Consider the following 21,016-nt stretch of genomic DNA (forward strand, 5'->3'; position numbering starts at 1 on the left):
TGTCTTGGTTGGTCTTCACTCTCCTGTTTTAGAAACTGCTAATACTAAGTGCTTTGCACTGGATAAATTTGTGCAGAGTTAGACTGCGTAATCCCAAATACATTTGCTGTTGTTTTTTTTAACATGGGGATGGAATCTATGTGCTTTCATTTGCTCGGAATGGAAAGTGCTTATGAGTAACCCAGAGATAAATTTACAAAGTATTGTTTCGGCAGCACATGCAGACACAAATCCATTTGATGCCTAAGAAGGGGGGGGGGAGGGGGCTATGATGTGTGTGGCTTCAGTTCACCACTTGCAAAAAGCACTGTTCAGTGCTGACTTGCAGGGAGGGAAAAACATCAAGTCCAGACTTTTTTTGTTAAGTCAATACTTGGGTCTATAGAATAGTGTGCTTCTGCAGGTGCTGTTTTTTGGATGAGATGTAAAAGTGAGGTTCTGTTCCCCTGTGATGAGTAAGATTTCCTAGGCAGACTTTGCAAATAGGATAGGGGTATTAACACTAACATCTGCCATTCTTAGCACTATTCAGGAGATCAGACTCTTGCCAATTCTGCCAGGTTTATGCCCAGGGGCACAACTTGGGGATGGCTCTGTGCCCTACAGACACTTGCTAGGCACAATCTGGACCAGTATATGGGAAAGACCCTGTGGGTTAGCCCTGCTAACTAACCTCCTCCCAACCTCATTTATCCAACTGTATTGCATTGTTCAATTTTGTTATGTATACAATATAACATTACCACTTTGATTCTTTTTCTATAGTTGTGAACACTGAGAGCGCACATTAGGTAATGTATAATTACCGAAAAATACAAATAGAACAAGAAACAAATGGGAGGTCAGATAGTTTCAACTAGGATTTCTACTGCACAGCATTTGAACCATTCTTAGTCTTGCAGCTGGTATGTCCTGATAGGAAATGAAGCTGAATTTGCACAGTGACAGACCTAAGAGGAATCTGATCTAATACTTACAGTGAAACCTTTGGCTATCCCTGTTTAAGTATTTGACAAACATGTCAGGCTTATGCTGTTAAATTGTGTTCACCTATGTATGGTTAAAAATTCCATCGTGTGCCTAGATTATAAGGGGAAAATTATACCCAGCCCACTCTTCACAGAAGCTCAGGTCTCCACATGGCCGATTTCCACTGTTGAGGAGTGGGGGCAGGGCTTGGGGAGCATGCAGTGCCAGCTCAGCTGGTACACTCAATGATCTGCTTACAGGATTGGCTTGGCAGAGGACCAACAGTGTTGCAGTGATAGGGTCTGTAAGAGGATGGCTCATACCAGAGTTCCCTCAACTGGCAGGCACCAGCATGACAGGCATGTCTGCCTCAGTTTCCCTCCTTCAGCCACCTCAGAAATAGTCCAAAACATCTTCCCAAGTGTAGATATAGCCTTTGTGGGGTTTATTTATTACACAAGTCCCCTGCACACAAATCATAACAAAAGTTCCACAACCATAGTCCAGAATTCCCCCAGCATAGTCTAAACAGTACATGCAACATACAGGCCCAGTGTCCCTCACCACACCCCAGCTCCCAGTTCAGTCCTCTCCTGACCTTGTATCAGGACAGCCTTCCCAGTCCTTCCAACTGTAGTGCAATCCCGCTGTTCCCAGCGGAAACCCCCACAGCCTCTCTGCAGGGAGCATCCTTGCCAGGGGAGCAACCCTCACTCGCCCTGGTCTTCACACAGTTCCTATGGGTGTGTCTCTCCGGCCCTGGAGATGTCAGCAGGTAAGCTCCTCTCCCGCTCCCCTGCCTTCGGCCTTATCCAGTCCTTGGCTCTAGCTTTCCAGCTCAGAGCCAGCAGGCAACTCCCTCTGCTGCTCCTCCTTTCGTCAGGGTTCTGCAGCCTTCTGGCCCTGGCTCTCTGGCTTGGGATGCCAACCAGTAAACTCTTGCTGCTCTCTTCCCTTCAGCCTTCCCCCAGGAAACATGTTGTTTGTTTCCAAGTCCTTACCAGGTCCTTGATAGCACCTGTCCTTCCTCACTGAACCAATCTGCTCTGACTCACTGGCACACTCCCTCTCACCAGCTGTCTCCCGGTCCTTTATAGCCCCCAAGTGCTGCCTTGCCCTCTTAATTGGCACCTGTTCTGGCACAGGGGAACAAGACCTACTTCAGTTACAGGGCCTACCACCCCGTGACAGGATCTGTAAATGCCTCGATTGATTGATTGTCAATGGATCGATCACTATGCAGATCCATTGCACCTGTGGAGCCATTTAAAGGCAACAGCTATGGATGGGAAATCCTGGTGCTGAAGTAATGACCATGAAACATGCCCCCATGGAAAGGTTCCATCATCCCATGCAGAACATCTTGTCAAGTCCCAGCCCAGTAACTCAGCTGTGCACTTGGGAAAAGATTAAAGCTGTATCTCCTATAATCAGGAAAAAATGGCTGGGAAATCAGGACTAGGTGAAACTGCAATGTGGTACAAATCATATTTTTAATATCAGCCTGATGTCTTCCATTAGAATTGCTGCTAGTCAGTCTCAATGTCTAAAAATAGGACACCTTCCTCCGAATACATGTAACTTGTCTGCACAATATTGAATAGAATTATTATGTGTCAGTCAGCATTTCACTATGGCTTCTAATTTCACAGTTATTTAGTGGGAAAGATTTACAAAATATTGGTTAAATTCCAGTGGAAAGCCAGGATATTTTACTGCCCCCCGACTAGTGTAATAAATTGCAGGGGAAAGGAGCAAATACAGATAAAGCATTAATTTAGCCCTGTGTGCCAATGCCAGTGAAGAGACACCACTACTACTTTGGTTTTCACGCATTTTCCTTAGCTGTTTTGAACATTTACTCCATTCCATGCTTTCTAAGATAACGTATCACTTGTGTCAAAGAAACAAAGAAACTCCTAGCACGTAGTGGCACCAGTCAGATAATATTTGAGCTATTGTAACTGGCTTGGCCTCACACAGTGAATTCACAGCGACATCTTTGGCTGTTTAAATTCTTTGCAATTGATCTACTGAAAATCCACAATGATGTTTGGAGAACTTTACAGTGTGTTTGATTGCAATGGCATTATATTGGGTACAACTGCCAAGGTGAGAGGCCAGTGGCATGAAGAAAATTAATTTATGTAAATGAAAGCAATTAGGAAATTTAATCATGGGTATAATGTTTTCTTCCTTCATGCTGTATTAATGAATTAAAGTGCTACATTTATTTACAGTTCTTATTTACAAATATAGTCCTACAGCTCAAGTTTAAAAGTTGTTGTAGTCCAAACATGAAGTGGAATGCTGTGACTCTTTTTTTTTTTTTTTTAAATAGTGGAGAAGAATTCCCACACATGGTCGCTTGTAGCATTTAAAGCAATTCTTCTGAAAAACAACACCATCACTAAAATTAAAAAGGAATGAGACTTGCCTTGTTTGTTATATCAAGCAAATATTTAAGCATTATACAGAGAAGGTGAACCACATAGGGCCTGGTTATAATTCCATTAAGGCCCTTTTACACCATTCTAGTAGTATATATTTATGGCCACTGTAAGACCCCTTTATATTGCCAGAGTGGTGTAAAGGGGCCTTGGTATAAACGAGAATCAGACTCATAGGCTGGACATTTTCCTCCTTCCTTTTGTTTCTTAAGGGAAGAGAGAGGCAGAAAGAGCTCTATATGTCAGTTGCTCTAGTCACATTAGAAATACACTATTGATTTTCAGGGGTACTGAGCACTTTCATCTTTGTGGTCCCATTGACTTCAGCTGGATTGTGGGTACTCAGCATTGCTGAAAACCAGTCCCTATTTGCTTTTATCACTTCAAAGGGAAACAGTGTTAAGGCAGTTCAAAATTGAATCTACACTTAAAAAAACTGCATTTCTTAAACTGCCTGATCCTGAGAAAAAAATCCATCAGGCCCTCCAAACAAAGGACTCGGACTTTAAAATCCCACCTTATCAAAAGATCCAGGTAGAAATCTTGCAAATCAGACCAGGCTAATACAAATCATATTGCAAATGCCATTTGTATTCATTTCATGCTTTGAGTTAAAAAATATTGCATTGACGCTGGATGAATGGCAATAGTGATGGAATTGCTGCTGGAGCTGAGGAGTTGGAATTTGTCAGCACTAAGACAATCCTTATAAAGGAGGGATGCTCAGGAACTACATGTGCTGGTTTTCTACTTATTGGTGGTAGTTCCATCAAGATTCCTACCTAGGATGGGGGAAATTTGCTACTTGAACTAGCTTCTAATATTTAGCTTTGTTCTCGGTTAAAATGAATTAAGAGGCATTGACTTCAATTCTTATCAGTATTCCTCTGGGACACCCTCGGCTGTATATCTCTCTTTTTTTTAACAAATGATTGATCTAGACCTGAGAATTGAAGGAACCATTGAAAATGCAAAAGCAAACAAAACAGAGATAGAAGGATTGATTGTGCTCTGCTGCAGCAATTTTATGCAAGTGTTTTGTTCCTTACGAGATTTATAGCTTTTTGAATTGAGAAAAGGTTTATGTAGGCTCAAATCATTGAAACCTTTATTTACTTTCAATTTAGGGATGTGCTGAACTGTTCAGTGAAAAGTTCTGGAATGGGAAAACTTGGTGCATTTGCATATTGGGCTTGTTGTGCCTGACAGTTGGCTACCTTGTTCTTTAAGTGGACTTATCCAGTTAATGGTCCCTCCTATCTCATAGCTGTGTGATGTGTTGAGATGGGGTTTAGAGCCCCACACTGGTGAACAGAGGGTTAAAGAGCAGCTCTGAGCCCAGAAGGCCCCACCCAGCCGCACCTGCTGGGCATGCTCATCTTGGGCAGAAGGCTCAAAAGAAAGGAGCTCAGTTCAGTCGGAGCTGACAGAGCAGAGGAGTGGTTGTGCGCTGCGGGCTCCTTCAGAGAAGCCGCCAGGGTTCTACACACCCAAAAGCAGGTCTTCCTGCCAAACCACCACAGGCCCTGTGCTCCATGGAGGCAGGGAATGATAGGCCACGGCTGATTAAAGGAAGACCCTCTAAATTGCAATCAGAGAGAACTTCACGGGGGTTCCAGAAACTGACCAGTGGAGTGGATGGAGGAACCAAAGGCTGGATAGGAAGTAGCACAGGGAACAGGATGTAAGGGTGCCTGTTTGTAACATATTTGAACTGTTACTCACAGGACCCTGAGTTAGAACCCAGTGGAGTAGGGAGGACCTGGGTTCCCCTACCCCCAGCTGTTGAGTCTCACCCCTGTGCTACAGGCGGCTACCTCTTGCCCCAGGGCAACATGGCCGGGTTTGGACCACCACCCCCGATGCATGTGTACTGCTGCACTTCACTCTTATGATCTGCTGCCACCAGCTACGCCATCTGAACTCAGTCAGCTTCTTGCCAACAGATATTTTTAGCTGGAACTTCCAGAACCTGGGTTGAAATATACAGTCTCCAAATACCTAGGGAGACCGCACACTGCAGCAGCATTTCTGCACCCTTCTAAATGGGTGCCAGCATGTGCAGAAGAGGTAGGCCATCCCTCTGCCTAGTACCTCTGGCGTATCTAGCATGGTGGTGCTAAGACTCACATCCACTTTGCACTGAGGGGTGAAAGCACAAAGAGTCTGAATACCTTTTGTGCAAGGACACAGGGAATGGGAAATGCTGCCTGTGTCTTATTGTCTTTCCCCTGTACAAGAGCATCTAGAATTTGGCCCTTAGTCACATACGATGAAAAGAGCATGATGTGACTAGGACTAGCCAAGCAAAATACAAGATTAGGCAAAGACTAGAGATGAAATCATGGCCCCATTGATGGGAGTTTTGCCATTGACTTCAGGGGAGTCAGGGTTTCATCCTTGCTCTGTGATTTTTCAAAGGAGCCAATAGGAGTTGAGCATGTAAATCCCTTAGTTTCCTTTGGAAATCCTAGCCTACCTGTTCTGTAGTCCACTGTTAAAGTTTGCAGGCTATGTTATACTTGCTTGGCCAGCACAGATGCATTTGACTGTGGATTTGAGTTTTTCTTACAAAGTTGAGGAAAATCTAAGCTTGCAGAAACCAAACCAGAATGAGGGTGCTAAACTAATCCTTTATCCTTTAGAAACTCACAACATCTGAAATGGAAGTGGGACCAGGCTGGGACACTTCAACAAGCCTTCCTCTACCTGTCTGAGGACACCTACCCCAGAATAAAAGTATTTTGATGACTGTTATTTCAGTCACCTTTAATTTTTAACCTAGAATTAAAATAATCTTTTAAATCAGGCTAGACAATGTACAAATTTGCTCACTGACTTGGTTGCTGTCCCTATTCACTGACGCTCCCGTAGGCTCAACTCTGATTATTCCTTTCTGAGGACACTCCAGTTGGTTTGTTATTTTCATACTAGCACATGGCTAATTACTTTGAGATTAGCAGCATGCATGTGCTTCTGGTGATAGGTGTCATGGCTACACTGGGATATTGCTGTGGGCATTAATATCAAGGAGCCAGGGCAATGCTCCACCAAGTTTACCGAGCCTGAATAAAACACTGCTTAACATTCTTAAACTTTTGTTGACACTTCCTCTTTTTTCAGAGTAAAATTAATCTGAAAGTCAGCTGTGTGCTTAAGAACAATAACCCCAGCCATGTAGTTCTTACTTAGATCCTTGTCCTGGATGGACCCTTATTAAAGTCATAAGCCTGACAGCATGAGACCAAAACTGTCAATGTGATTTCAGTGGGAGTCTGTCCAGAGTAAGGACTAGAGCTGAGTGAATCCTCTCTAAAACGTTCCTTTGAAAAAATATGCAAATCACTTTGACAGGACTTCATTAATACTTCTTGAAATAGTGCTAGCTTCCCTTTGTAATGCTCCTACCCCTGTCAGAATGGTTACACGAATGCATGTAAGAAAGCAGAGTGAAGGACAGCATGGGTATGTAACCCTGGCACAGGGCTTAGAAACCACACAGACATGGACCCTTTGTGTTTCTCATCTGCAATCCCCTGATTTGTGTTCAGTTCATTTGCCAGTGCCCACTTTGTATCCCGCCATGTAGAGGGAAGAGTATGGTAGCTGTTCAGGGGCAACTAATGCCTAGATGTTGTGGCCATGGGCAACTGGCATAGGTTAGAATAGTCTTGAAGCTGTTCTAATTTACACGGAGGAGTGGCCAGCCCCAGAACTGGGGAGCTCCAAGGTAGTTTAAACCCACCCTTCTCTCTACCCCTTTCTTCTGAGCTGAACTTGAGCCCTTCTCATCCACAGATTAGGATCTGAGCCTTTATTTTTTCCCCGGAGAGATCATCCCCTCCTACTAACTCTCCTTCTCTCCCTTCATCCACTTCCTTTCATTTTCTGTACATTTAATAAATGTGACTATTTTAGTAGCGATGATGTAAATAAAATTTAGACTTTCTATAATTCATCTGGAATGAGAAAATCAATTTTGCAGGCAATCTATAAATCAGACCCGATAATGAGAAATCCTTTTTTTAATAGCCTGAATATAACAGTTTCTGTCTCTTGCTGTGTGACTTGTCCATATTCAGAACCAGAAGACAAGAAGGTTCTGCTGCAAACCAAGTCCATCTCCTTCCTGATTGATTATTTTTGTTGCTATAGATTAACTGTATTGAAAAATATCTGTCAAATAGGCAGATTATGATCTCTGCAATAAGCCATCTGATGTCAAGGAAGTCAAGGAAATGTTTTCTTCCCGTCTTTCGTGTTATCTGTTCAGTTTTCCAAGGAAAGACTGTGAGCCAACTGGTTATGTTCCATTGTTGGCATAAGTAGAAGGTACCAACTTCTTGTGACTAACCTGACATAATTCTACACTAATATGGGTCCCATGCTCCCCAAAGCATCTCAAAGTGGGGGAGGGTTTGGGGCAGCCAACAGCCCTTTGCTGAATTCTCCCTCTATCTTAAGTCCATGGAACAACCCTGAACAAATTATTGCAAGACTCTGAGTGCTAGAAGCTGGAACTGGATGGCCAGGGATGGATCACTGGATAAAGTGTTCTGTTCTGTTCACACCCTCTGAAGCATCTGGCTCTTGCCACTGTTGGAAGTGGATACTGAGCTTGATGGACCATTGATCTGACCCAGTATGGCCATTCTTATGTTCCACTGTAATTTTGATGATCTCCCTCTCCCTGCAACCCTGAGAAGGGTTCTGAGGGCAGTTTCCTGAAGGTAACTTTGGCAGAACAGCTCTGTGGATTGTAGGAAGCTAAATGGGGATGAGGCTTGGCAACAGCAGAGAGACAAGGGACCTTTACATGGTTACCTCTTGATCTGTAGGCTTAGAGGAAGAAGTGCTGGCCTGTTCTGTGGGGAGGAGGGTCAAACTCTGCTCTGGAAGGAGAACAACTTCTGGGAAACTGAACTGAAACTTGGAGTTGCTACTTCACTGCACAGAAATAGGGTTAATATGGCTTAACATTTCAGAGGGAGATTGGGAGACAGAGAGAGGTTTATATTTAGCATGGAACAAACTAGGTTTGATACATACTAATGAAATGATTACACAGACACAGGGAAGATAAAGATGGGCAATCAAAAAAGCTGTATGAACAAAGATGAAAAAATTTGATTTGAGGTTGAAAGGTTGTTTTTTTTCTGTGCTCCCATAATTATTTCACATGTGTATATAAAACATGTGACACATCCTTTAAATGTGCTAAATGTAAATGCAGAAACAATATACATTGACAAGTGTGGTAAAGAAGATTTAGTCTCATTTATATGCAGCTTAAGAGAAGTCCTTTCAGTGTACTTGAACGGGGGGCCAGGTGAACTGAGTGAAGTTTGGTATAAAAGCATTTTAGAATTTTAGTTTTTAAAAGGAGCAAAAAGGCTGCAGTGCAATGATCAATTGTTCTGTCTGTGCAATACACATAGCATATGGATATGTATTGTAAGTAAATGCTTCCAATAATTACTGATACTTATAGTGTATGTCCTGAACTGGAAAGTTCAAAAATAAATCTTGCCAGGCTCCTCCAGCATTTGAGAGGGGTTTGGAATAGGTATTCTTGTTTGAGCTTCTCTGTACAATAATTTATAATCAATAGAAAAATCTTGAAGTCCTTACTCAGTCCTGACTTTTAGGCCAATAATATTAGGGTCTGGGACAATATTAACCAATTAGAGTACTTATGTAAATGAGGGTATCTGGACTGACTATGGAGAGTTCCAAGAAGTCTACTATTTAAGGGGTAACAATATTTGTCCCTAAACTTCTAACTTCATCTCCTTTCCAGTATTTCAAAGAGCATAGAAACACATAGCTGCTAGTATTGCATATCAAAATTTATTCTGGGATCAGTAGATCTTGTTGTTTGCCCCACCGGAGGTCAGTGTGGGTCAGGTTATCACAGGTATATAGGTACCTCAATCTACAGATAGGCACCTAGTAGGATTTTCAAAAGGGCTTAGGGTGCTTACCTCCCAATGGGAGTTAGGTGTTTCGGCCCTTTTGAAAATCTCACTAGGCATCTAAATACTTTTTTTTTTAAAGTCTGACTAAATGTGCTTATTAGAAGCATTGATCAGATGGGTAAAATAAGGCAAAGATATTAAAGGAATTGCAGAAGGTCACAGTAAATCAGGAGCAAAGCAAGATATCAAATTTAGGATACTGCCTTCCCATCCCCTGCTCTAACCTCTAGAGATCACTGCTGATATTTTTGTGATAGATATAATTGCACTTTACAAGGAGAGTGATATTCTTATGGAAAGAAACCATGTGGCTTAAAAAATGGCAAAGCTTTTCATTTAAGACAAGAAGAATTTATCATGTCTACTAAATTAACTAGTAAAATAAATATACTTTAATTTTGCCTTTCAAAGTGTCACTGCTATTACTCAGCTACCTTAACGATGGTGGAGTTTTATGCCTTGGATGCACATTAATGCAATAATACCCTTTTTTAATCTTGCAAGGTAGTATTTTCGTTTGGCTTGTATATTTTTGTTCAGTACTGAACATAGCAATCATACTAAATGCATAAAGGAATAAAACTGACAGCAGATATTTTAACTGAAATATCATTGAAACCAGATGAAATTAAGTTTCTCTTGTTCACTGTCAGTCAGTTTTTCCTTGTTGTTACAGTTAAAGTAAAAAGTTCAAACTCTGTAAATGAATTTACCAGTAAAAGCAACAGAATAACTGAAAAGAGAAAAAAAATATCTCTGGCAACTGGGTCTACAGAAGAATTTTTAATTGTAAGAGAGTGGCAAATATTAGCAATAAAAACTTCCAACAGGTTTTGACTCTTTTACACACATTTTTACTCCCACAATCTTGTCTGTTTCATGAACCATTCAGAATGGAAGATTCTATTTTCCCCCACCCCCATGAAAAAACTTGAAACTGCTTCTTTACCATTTAAATACTTTGTGCTTTTATGCCACCTTCCATCTAAGTATTTCAGGACTTTTGCAAATGTCAGTGAAATAAACCTTACTACAAGCTTGTGAATTTTATAACCTCATTTCACAGCTGGGGAAACTGAGGAGCAGAACAGTTCACTGATTTATGCTGGGTCACACAGATCTGAGGCCGAGTGAGGACTAGAACCCGGATTCCTTGACTCAATCCTATGCTTTAGCCATCTGGAATGCTTGACCTTACTCAGTCCCTCAATATTTCCTAAAGATAAAAAAGAGAGTTTACCTTTTATAGTTTTTTACAGATTACTTTAAAGAAGGGATTGACACTAACACTGACTTCCCTCTATGTCTTTCCTTTCCCTTTTCTCATTCATTACTGTTGGTAACTGTGCTATTCCCTTCATTGCCAAGTCTTGGAACCTTGGTGTCATGTATGACCACTCCTCTCCCCCCCAATCCATGTACAGCATTCAGACACACTCCAAATTCTGCTTTTTACTCCCTATATCAGGGATCAGCAATCTTTGGCACATGGTCCGTCAGAGAAATCTGCTGACAGGCTGGGATGGTTTGTTTACCTGCAGTGTCTGCAGGTTTGGCCGATCGCAGCTCCCACTGGCTGCGGGAAGCGGCGCGGGCCGAGGGATGTACTGGCCGACGCTTCTCACAGCCCCCATTGGCCTGGAACGGCGAACCGCTGTCAGTGGGAACCTGCGGACACTGCAGGTAAACAAACCGTCCTGCCCTGTCAGCAGATTTCCCTGACGGGCTGCGTGCCAAAGATTGCCAATCCCTGTCCTACACTATAGCTAAAATCCATCCTTTCCTATCTGTCTCAATGACTAATATTCTCCTCTGTGCCTTATTGCTTTTTGACAACTATAACTGCAGCCCACTTTCTTACTTCCCTCACCTCTCCCATCTCAAGTCTGCCGGATGCCCTAGCTAAAACTGGTCTTACTGTACTCTTCTGCCATCTTGGAAATCCTTCACTGGCTCTCAGATTTTTTGCCCCTAATCCTGAGCTATCAGGCCCTGTCCAGCTGTGCCTTGCCTGTATCTCAGTCCTCATTTTCTTGTATGTCCCCTGCTCAATCCTCTCATCTTTTTGCTTCCTTTGTCACCTCCTCCCTTTCCATGCTATCACTCATGTTTGCTGCAGCCCCTGTCAGAATCAGAGACCTCTTTCAAAATCAGTCCTTGAAACTCACTTCTGTCTAGATGTCCATTGCTAACAATTGACTCACATCCACATACCTTAATGATTTACTCAATTACCCACACAGAAGAGTATTTACTCACAAGAGTAGTGCCATTCTACTAATCTCCTAAGGCCTTGTCTACACTACGAGAGTACTTCGATTTTAGTTAATTCGACTATGTGGAATCGATATTACTAAGTCGAACGTGTGTGTCCACACTAAGGACAGTAATTCGACTTTGTGAGACTTTGTGAGTCCACACTAACGGGGCAAGCGTCGACATTGGAAGCGGTGCACTGTGGGCAGCTATCCCACAGTTCCCGCAGTCCCCCCTGCCCTTTGGAATTCTGGGTCGAGCCCCAAATGCCTTCTGGGTAAAAAAATGTGTCGAGGGTGCTTTTGGGCGCCTGTCGTCATCCGTCCGTCACTCAAGCCCTCCCTCCCTCCCTCCCTCCCTGAAAGCGCCGGCGGGAAATAATTTCGCGCGCTTTTCTGATTACTGACAGCGCGGACGCCACAGCAGTGCGAGCATGGATCCCGCTGCGACCATCGCTGCAGTTGTGGCAGTTCTCAACGCCTCGCAGCTTCTCCTCCACCTGTACCAGAGGCAGCTGCAGATCAATCATGAGAGGAGGCTACGGCACTACCGTGACGGCATGAAGTCGGACACTAGCTCCGACCTCTCTGAGAACATGAGACCCAGCGCCCAGGACATCTCGCTGTCACTGGGTCTTGTTGATACTGTTGAACGGCGATTCTGGGCCCGTGAAACCAGCACGAAATGGTGGGACCGCATAGTGCTGCAGGTCTGGGATGAATCCCAGTGGCTGCGCAACTTTCGCATGCGGAAGGGGACTTTCCTCGAACTGTGTGAGTTGCTGTCCCCTGCCCTGAAGCGAAAGGACACCCGGATGCGGGCAGCCCTGACTGTCCAGAAGCGAGTGGCCATAGCCCTCTGGAAGCTCGCAACGCCAGACAGCTACCGGTCCGTCGCTAACCAGTTTGGCGTGGGCAAGTCTACCGTGGGGGTTGCTGTTATGCAAGTAGCCAGGGCAATCGTCAAGCTACTGCTATCTAAGGTAGTGACCCTGGGAAACGTTGAGCTCATCAGAGATGGCTTTGCCGAGATGGGATTCCCAAACTGCGGTGGGGCTATAGATGGGACTCACATCCCTATCCTGGGACCGGACCACCAGGCCAGCCAGTACATAAACAGAAAGGGATACTTTTCCATGGTGCTGCAAGCACTGGTGGACCATCGGGGACGTTTTACCAATATCTACGTTGGATGGCCTGGCAAGGTTCATGACGCTAGGGTGTTCAGGAACTCTGGTCTGTGTAGACGGCTGCAGGAAGGTCTTTACTTCCCGGACCACAAAGTAACTGTTGGGGATGTGGAGATGCCTACAGTCATCCTCGGGGACCCTGCATACCCGCTAATGCCCTGGCTCATGAAGCCCTACACTGGCGCACTGGACTCAGGGAAAGAACTATTCAACTACCGGCTCAGCAAGTGCAGAATGGTGGTGGAGTGTGCTTTTGGCCGTCTCAAGGGCAGATGGAGAAGCCTACTCACTCGCTGTGATCTCAGCGAGACCAATATCCCCATTGTGATAGCTGCTTGCTGTGTGCTCCACAATTTGTGTGAGAGCAAGGGGGAGACCTATATGTCAGGGTGGGAGGTTGAGGCAAATAGCCTGGCTTCTGATTACGTCCAGCCAGACAGCAGGGCGATTAGAAGATCACAGCGGGACGCACTGTGCATCAGGGAGGCTTTGAAAGCCAGGTTCCTGACTGAACAGGGTCTCCAGTGACTTTTTACTTTGTGGACACAGATGCTGAACCTGCCCCCGTTTCTTTACCCAGTTACTGTTGACTATCCTTCCAAGTTACATACCCCCTTCCCCACCTTCCCAACAAATAAAATCTGTTCTGTTCTGTTAATGAACAAGGTTCTCTTTTTTACTGTTTTCGCGGGAATGTTTTAAACCGGGGACGCAGACTGTGGCGGGGGGCGGGCTTACTGTTTTGATGCAAATGATGCTTCTAAAGTCCGGGAATGACAGGCTCCGCAGTGCTGCATTGGTTGTTTCAACGCAGCCTGCCAGCAGTCCTGGGCGGGACTGGATGTATGTGTCGGCCAAGTGACTTTCTGGCAGGGGGCGGAGGGTAACAGATCCCCTGCTGCGTGGCTCTGTGATCCAGGATAAGGACCGCGGCATAGGATCTCTAACTGCCCTCCCCCGACACAAAGTCACAGATCAACCCCCTCGCACCCCAGAACAAGAAAACCGCCTCCCAGACTGACCAGGGTAACTGGTGACTGTGCTGTGTATGTGTCCTGATGCTGGACCTGCCCCCGCCTCTGTAGCCTGCTACAGGTGACTGTCCTGTCCAAGTAACAAACCCCTTCCCCCCCTTCAGACAGAATCCCCTCCAAAAGACACTCTCGGAAACAGTACTTAACAGAAACAGATGTTTTATTACGAACCGCACATGAAAAGGGGGGGGGAAGGAAACTTGGACATGGGCTAGTGTGAGATGGGTAGGAAAGGACTTTTCAAAGTTTGGAACGAGAGCCTTCCATTGCTGCAGCAGTGTGCAGTGGCCGACTGACAGTTTTAACGGCCCTTGCCGCCCCTCCTTCTTTGTACTTTTGGTGAGGGGGGTGTGGGACTTGGTGGCGGGGGAGGGCGGTTAGAGATAGACAGCAGCAGTGCTCTGTCCTCCTGCCTCCGGTCTTGCAGAACATCCACTAGGCGCCGGAGCGTCTCCGTTTGCTCCCTCATTAGTCCAAGCAGGGTTTGAGTAGCCTGCTGGTCCTCCTGGCGCCACCTCTCCTCCCGTTCCATGACTGCTCTGTGCATTTGTGACAAGTTCTCCCTCCACTGTGTCGTCTGGGCTGCCTGCTCTCGTGAGCACTCCATAAGTTCATAAAACATGTCTTCACGAGTTTTTCTCTTCCTTCTTCTAATCTGCGCTAGCCTCTGGGAGTGTGATGCCAGGCTGGGTTGGGAGACAGTCGCAGATGTGTCTGTGGGAATGGGAAAAAGGGAGTAAATTCCTGAGACAGATAAATGAAGTTGCTAACAAAGAGCATAGTCTTTCTCTGTGAACAACACCATGCACTGCACCTTTCACATGCGCACTCAGGACAAGGTCGAATTTTCGGCCCTCGCCTTATGTGTCTGGGGTCCTGCAGTTGCGATCAGAGAAGCGTTGCAGGACACCTCTACTTCTGCTGCGGGAAAACATGGTAAGCCGTAGACTTGTGGCAGCTTAAACATGTAATAGTAGCACTGGGCTCCTTTCGCACTGAATGCAAGGCCACTCTCTGCTGGCAGCAATCAGGGAAGCATGAGCTCTGCCCCTGTCCCACCACCTCGCGGCTGTCCCCGGGAAAGATCCCTGTATGCTGCCCCTCTGCCGCCTCCACCGCGTGGCTGTAAAGCAGTCCAAATACTAACATTCCCCTCCCTAATTTAAAGCAGGGCGTCATGTGTGACATAACCCTCATGAGGATCTCGGAGACCGAGAGGGGAAGGATGCTGCGTGAATGCATGCAGAGGCCTGGGCCATATGCCGCCATGCTGTGCCGCGCACTGATCCCCGACTACCTCATGGACTCATGGCGTGGGAACGTGTGCTACCACGGGGGACCAAACAAGATTGCCCTGCCGTTGAACCTCGTGCGCATGCTGGAGCGGTACCTCCAGGAGAGCTATGCGGAGCTATCCCAGGAGGACTGTCTGTCCATTCCCGGGCACATTGACCGCCTTTTCCTTTAAGTTGAGCATAACGGACTACAGAGTGGAGGGGCCGTGTTGTGGACTAATCATGAATATCCGGACAGTACTTGATTTTCTATACATAGTTAGTAGTAAAAAGTTTACTAAGCCAACTAAATCATGAACAACAAATTACTGATATAGTTATTATTCCTGTTTTGTTATAAATAAAAGTTTCTATGTTTTACTGAGTGACTGAAAAGCCCATTCTTAACAATATAAATATTCCACTTATGATAAAATGAAATGTTTAGATGTTTAAAGCACTCACTGCTTGATCCTTCCCCTGATTCGGTGTCCGGGGTAAGGGCTGTGGACGGTTGGTAGGGGATCTCGGTAAGGGTGATGAAGAGCTCCTGGCTGTCGTTGAAATCAGCGGTGCAAGCGCTGTCGACTGCCTCGTCCTCCTCATCTCCTTCCTCATCTTCCCCGTCACCTAACATTTCCGAGGAGGAACCGGCCGTGGACAATATCCCATCCTCGGAGTCCACGGTCACTGGTGGGGTAGTGGTGGCGGCCGCACCTAGGATGGAATGCAGTGCCTCGTAGAAACGTGATGTGTGGGGCTGGGATCCGGAGCGTCGGTTTGCCTCTTTGGTTTTTTGGTAGCCTTGTCTCAGCTCCTTGATTTTCACCCGGCACTGCGTTGCATCCCGGCTGTATCCTCTCTCTGCCATGGCTTTAGAGATCTTCTCGTAGATCTTTGCATTCCTTCTTTTGGAGCGCAGCTCTGAAAGCACGGACTCATCGCCCCACACAGCGATGAGATCCAAGACCTCCCGATCAGTCCATGCTGGGGCCCTCTTTCTATTAGATTGCACGGCCAACTCTGCTGGAGAGCTCTGCATCGTTGCTAGTGCTGCTGAGCTCTCCACGCTGTCCAAACAGAAAATGAGATTCAAACTGGCCAGACAGGAAAAGGAATTCAAATTTTCCCGGGGCTTTTCCTGTGTGGCTGGTCAGAGCATCCGAGCTCTAAGTGCTGTCAAGAGCGTCAACAGAGTGGTGCACTGTGGGATAGCTCCCGGAGCTATTACCGTCGATTTCCATCCACACCTAGCCTAATTCGATATTGCCATTTCGAATTTAGCGCTACTCCTCTCGTTTTCGAGGATTACAGAAGTCGAATTTAAAAGAGCTCTATTTCGAACTAAGTAGCTTCCTGGTGTGGACGGGTGCAGGGTTAATTCGATGTAACGGCGCTAAATTCGATATAAGCTCCTAGTGTAGACCAGGCCTAAGTAAGTGTTAACTCAGCTTGGGTGAAGTGGCAGAATCAGGTCTGTAGATTACAAACTCCTGAGGGAACCCTCTATAAACTGTATTTTGTAAAGTGCTATGTACAGCTATAGAACTAAATAATCTTTCCAGATGGGGCATACCATTACCTCGAGGAGGTGCCTCTATTCCCTCATCTGTAAAATAGGGATAATGATACTGACCTCCTTTGTAAAATGGTTTGAGATCTACTAATGCAAAGTGCTACAAAAGAGCTAAGTATTATTGTTTCTCTATAGTCTAAACTAGAGAACTGGCATGGCATTAACTCATTCTTCCAAAAGAGCAATAAACTCTGACCTTCCTAGCAGAAATGTTCAATGGTCTCTGTCACAGACTGACAACTGAAAATAGCAATAATATTATTAATAATGATGAAATAATCAAAACAATAAACATAAATGCAAAATAAATTGTTGCTAACAAGTGGCACTGGTTGAAAAATGGTAAGTATTTTTATTGAAAATTTTGTTTCATTTGAAAATTTTTACTGAATTTTCCAACTTTTTCAACTAGATGAAGCAAATTTAAAATTCATTACAGTTTTTGTCTCCATTTGTTCTTTTCATTTTCTACCCCTCCCATCTTTACTGTGACAAAATGGGAGAGAAAAAAGGTGGGGGGATACAGAAAAATTAAATTATATATTTTTATTTAAAAAAATCAAAACTAAACTAAATGTCTGATTTGAAAATAAACAAAATGAAAATTGTCATTTCATTAAATGTGTCAGAAAATGGCTTCCTTTTTGTCTATTTTTTTATGAATAAATTTTCCAGAGTCATGTTGATATATTTCTTAATTTAAGACTAAATACACCAAAATGTCATGCTTCTACAATATGTCATTCCTCAACTCACCTAGAGATGGATTGATTGAAGCTTGATTGAACCTGAGTCACCTTTCCTGTTAACCCATACCCAATTCACTTTTCAAAATAAACTATTTTTAATTGCATGTTTTGGTACAGTGGCTATTGGAGTCCTTCATTAGATTAATGTTGCATTTTGATAGGCTGTAATTTGACAGTACAGGACTGTTAAAACATACAGGATGGCAAATGCAATACAGGAGTGCAATAGTAACTTTATACCCTACATTGAGCTGGAAGAGGCCAGAAATTTAGTTTGATCACTTTTTTCTTTTGTCAGAAATAATAGCACTGCAGTGGTAAGTGGTTTCAGATTGCATTAAGAATTGATTTCAAGGAGAGACACTAAGGAAGTGAGGTTTTGCAAACAAATTACTAGAAATGTCCTAAAAATGCAGTTACGTTTCACATACTTTTATTGGCCTAACTTAATAAAATTAGAGAAGTAGCTTTCCGGCCACAGGACTCACTTCTTCAGGTCAATACCTTGGCAAATACAGGGGATATCCTGATAAATAGAGGCAGGTGCTCTTGTGAAGCTGTTTTAGGCAGATACAGCTCTTCAACTTGCAATGCTGTACAATTCCATTTCAGTTTTTCATTATAGTTATTCTTTGAGGTGAATGGGTCAGGAGTTTCAATCCTTTGGTTTGGATCAGGTTCAGGTCAGTGAAAACTTTCCATGACCTGACCCAGCCATGAACCAAAGATAGGCCCAATAGTTTTCCTTGTGATGGTAACTGGATTCCTAGTGATGTTTATCTACTGGTGACACAGTTTGACTTTCTAGATAACAGCTGAAGTTGTGGGGTGCTCATGATCACAAGACTTCAATTAGCTACAAAAAGAGAGAAATGTGGATATTTTGGGGGAAATTGATAAAGTTGCTAGTGACGTCGTTTGCTTTTAGATTCACATTAATGGGTTTGGGAATGTATAATTTTAACAGTGTTGCTGAGGTTTTATCACTACTTGGTCTATTTTTTTTAAATGTTTTTATTTTCACAACTAATTGTAGATTCCCAAAGTAAAAACTAACCAGCTGGGATTGCAGTACCATATGGCTTTTTGGTTTCATTGATTAGTTTCACCTTATTACTTATAATTTATTAAGAAAAAAAAGGAAAGTTCCTCTGGGGGCATGGGTCAGATAACTGAGATCAAAACTTCAAGTGTAAGAGCTGCCACCTTGTTTTCTGAGAAGCCAGCTATTAAATATGAAGAAGATGCCTGTGTCATAGTATGGTTCAACTTTGCTTGAGAATAATCAGCTTCCCCTTCCCTTTGTTTTTTGTTTCCATTTGCCTTTTAAACATGGCCCAGGGTGGAGGAACAGGGTTGCATTTTAGAATGCCATGCAATGTTCTATATATATTATGCTATGGAGGAACAAGTGATAAGACATTAACAAGAATATAGAATGTAAAAAAATCAGACAATAAACACTAAGGCTGAGATTTTCAAAGCTGCCTAGCAGGTTTGGGGACCTAAATGGGCATGCAAGCCTCTTCAGTGGCTTTGAACCTTGCAGCCAAAAAATAACTGGTGGCAAATGATGATTTTTAAAGGGCAACCAGTTGTGAGCAGCTCTGTCCAGTGCAGCCAGTTAATCCAGACCCACTAATAAAACTCCCCATACTCCCCTACATGGGAATAACATGTATAGGGGGTGGCAGCTCCAGGATTTTCAGCTTGCACAATGTCACTTCAATTCTTCCATGTGGGGGAGGGGCAGGATTTCCCCCTTCCCCAGCCCCTGGAAAAAGCTGGGAATTTCACTCTGCAAACATGTGCATCTGGTTGGAGGGACCCTGCAGAAGCGCCTTGCCCCTCATGCCGCCAGACTGCTCCCTCCAAGCCTTGTCCCAGGACAAAGATGACTCCTAGAGGAACAATGGTGGCAGAGCCTCTCCTGACATGAGGCTCACCCTGTGCCCCACCCCTTAGATCCCAACAATGGAAGGAGAAGCAGAACAAGTCACTGTAGACTCTGTACTTGCTCTATCTTTCCTTGGGGGCTTAAGGAGTATAGAATCTGGCGCAGAGCTGCCTCCATCATTCCCAACCCTCCTTCTCAACCCTGAGAGCCCCAAAGAAGGAGCTCATGCAAGGGTGAGGGTAAAATACAACACTGAGTCTCCCTGTGCTTAGAGAAGTGGAGGTTGGACACAGCATAAAGGAGTAGATGTTTTATTTCCTAATAAGATTATTTGACTGTGCCCTGAAGGCCAAAGATTGATAACCCTTATCATGGTTAACCTAGCTTGTAACCTCTTTTCCTTTAAATTCATCCAGATCACACATTAATAATAAGACCTCTAAGATAAATACAGATGGATGTTTAATTAAGATAAATAAGATGGATGTTTTGGGACATAGTACTCCAGAGCAAGTTTCATTTTGGAATGTAGCATAGTTCAGATGTGTTGTTTCAAATGGATACTAGACCCCAATTATAGTCTGTGCATTTGAGTGAGTGTTAAACTAGGCAGTAATGCACTTGATGTGATGAAAGGAAGAGATGATGGCTATAAAGGGACATGAATAAACACCTTCTTTATAACATGCATTATTTAATCGGCATGGGAAGCAATACAATCCAGTAAAACTAACATGCAAAGGAATAGGGTGTGTGTGTGTGTGTGTGTGTGTGTGTGTGTGTGTGTGAGAGAGAGAGAGAGAGAGAGAGAGAGAGAGAGAGAAAAATCGCCCCTCCTTTCTCAAATTGTCTGGCTAGCCCTGCCAATAGATTCTATTCTAACTAATAAACTAAAATCAGAACTACTAAATTTCTAATCCTATTGCAGGTCATTCATTTGGGCAACACTCCTTTCAGGAATGAGTAATTTAAAAGAATAGCTCAGTGTAAAGATTTGAAGTGCATCTATGAATTACTAGTACATATCTTATTTCTCATTTCTGAACAGGCAAAAGCATAATACATACCAGTGTCCCTGGGCCAATCTTTCATTTGGTTTTGAAATTGTTGGTACCCTTGTATCTGTTCCAGTGCCTCCATCGACTCAGCATTCAAATGCTGTATTTGTGTGGTTTCTGTTTACTTGCACTGCCAGCTTGACCAATAACATTCATAGATTTTTAAGGCCAGAAGGGACCATTAGATTATCTAGTCTGACCTTGTGTCTATCACAAGCCATTAAATTCCACCCACTTACCCATATATTGAGCCCAGTAATTTGTATTTGCCTAAAGCATATCTTTCAGAAAGGTATCCAGACTGGATATGAAGACACTAAGAGTTGGAGAATCCAACACTTCTTTGGTAATTTGTTCCAGTGGTTAATCACCTCGCTGTTCAAAATGTGTGCCACCTTTCTAATTTGAATTTGGCTGGTTTCAGTTTCCAACCATTGGTTCTTGTGATGCCTTTCTGCATTAGATTAAAGCGCCCATTAGAAGCTGGTATTTACCTCCTGTAAAAGTGCTTATATACTGTAATCAAGACACCTCTCAAACGTCTTTTTGATAAACTAAACAGATTGAGCTCTTTTCACTTTTTTTC

This window comes from Emys orbicularis, chromosome 9 (assembly GCF_028017835.1).
Source record: "Emys orbicularis isolate rEmyOrb1 chromosome 9, rEmyOrb1.hap1, whole genome shotgun sequence".
Taxonomy (NCBI): domain Eukaryota; kingdom Metazoa; phylum Chordata; order Testudines; family Emydidae; genus Emys; species Emys orbicularis.